We start from the raw sequence: 1,914 nt of genomic DNA on the forward strand, positions 1-1,914 counted from the left end.
CAACAGAGTCGACCCAGATAGGGATCTAAGTCGACTCAGGAGCATTATAAAAGGACGTCAGCGTGCAGAAATAATTCATTCAAGCCAATTAACCTCCCTGCTCTGAACTAGAGGTACTTCTGAATGCAAACGAGGCCAGGCACGTGCAACCGGGGAAGATCCAGGAGGAGTACGTGGTGCTCGGACTTCCAGATCGGAGGCTATCTGTTTGGTTTTTAATTCTTACTTATGCTTTTTGTTATTCAGTTGTTTATCTTGCTTATTGGACTGTAAGACGGGTTTCTCCGCCTCCGAACACCGTTCGGAAAGGAGACCACTAGTGGACGGGCGCCTCCCGAATTAGGCCTTGGACGTACTAACCCTGGGGGGTTAGGAACCAAGTAAATCTCGTGGGTCCTTCTGTGTTATTTACTAATTCCGCTGCTTAGAATTTTGATAGAAAATTTAACGAAAAGAAAAAAGGTGACACGCGCTATTCACCCCCCTCTAGCGCGTACACGATCCTACATTTCGATTCGGATCTAGAGTTGTGTTAGTATGGGAAACACTAGATAGATCAAACCTTAGTTTTAATAATGACATTAGGTTCAAGTTATGTGTGTGTTGGACTGACTTGTTGATTTAAGTGTGCAGGGAGCACAGGTAAAGTCCTAGTTGAGGCTAGGTAAAGGACAAAGTCCTAGCTGGAGGCTAGGCAAGGACAAGTCCTGATATGGAGGATCAGGTAGAAGTCTTGGCAGAGTCAAGAGCACCAGGTGCAAGCCCATGCAGTGTTAGAGGACCGGGAAGCATGGTCAAATCCAGTCGAGTACGGTTAGGAGACCGGAGGACGTGGTGAAGTCTGGATGGTTTGGAGGGCCGAGTCACAGTAGCAAACCCTAGGGGCCAAGAACAGAGCCGAGCAAAAGTTCAATAAATCTGGAGGACTTGGTTGGTAAATCAGGTATACTCTCCTGCGAGGAGTGAGCCAGGACGTGTTCCCGAAGAGAAACATTAGGTGTCGGTCTAACCCAAGGTCTCACTGGAGACCTAAAGTTAAGACTAAGCCGACAGTTCTAGGAACTGACTCTCCACCTGTACTTTATGTTGGGACTGATGTGCTCGCTAGAGGGGGGTGAATAGAGATTCTTCGAGTTTCTGCAAAATTATTAACGGAAGCGAAAATAAAACATAGAGATAAGCACAATCGCTAACCCGATTCGTTTACTTGGTATCCACCTCAACGAGGTGACTAGTCCAAGGATCCACATACACAGATGACCTTTTCCACAATGAAAAATCTCCTTTTTAAAGAACACTTTGAAGGTGGAGAAACCATCACACGATCAGTCTCTTCCTTTCACAAGATATAAATGAAGTTTGAGGAAGAAGAAAAAGGCTTTTACAAAGTCAGAGTTTTGCTAGAAAGATGAGAAAATAAACTGTTATTTTCTTCAGCATCGACTTCTATTTTTATATATTTTTGTACATCAGTCGACTGCTCCAAGGGCCAGTCGACTGATGGGCTTCAACGGCTCTTTAATCTGTATTTAATTGGCCAGCTGTCACCCCAACGGTAGTCTATCAGTCGATTGATGGACTTGACTGATTTCTCTATTTGTTCACCAGTCGACTGGTAAACAGTACCAGTCGACTGATCCTTCTGAGCCCTCTGTGTGTGCTTCTGATCAACCACCAGTTGACTGAAGCAATAGTGCCAGTCGACTGATCAAGCTGAAACTTCCTTTTTAGCTTCTTCTTAAAGCCCTTAGCCTTGACGCAAGCCTTCAAACGTCTTCCACAATCCTCGTGCCCTTCTTTGCACTAGCTTGAGACGTTTTCCTCAGCTTCGTCGTGCTAAGTCTTCCTTTGCCAAGAGGCCGTGCCTCCGGTGTTAGGATCGGTTGGTTCGCTAGAGGGGGGGTGAATAGCGTT

The sequence above is a fragment of the Curcuma longa genome, chromosome 12 (genome assembly GCF_044706935.1).
Source record: "Curcuma longa cultivar G26 ecotype Majalengka, Jawa Barat chromosome 12, ITB_CL_G26_1.1, whole genome shotgun sequence".
NCBI lineage: Eukaryota > Viridiplantae > Streptophyta > Magnoliopsida > Zingiberales > Zingiberaceae > Curcuma > Curcuma longa.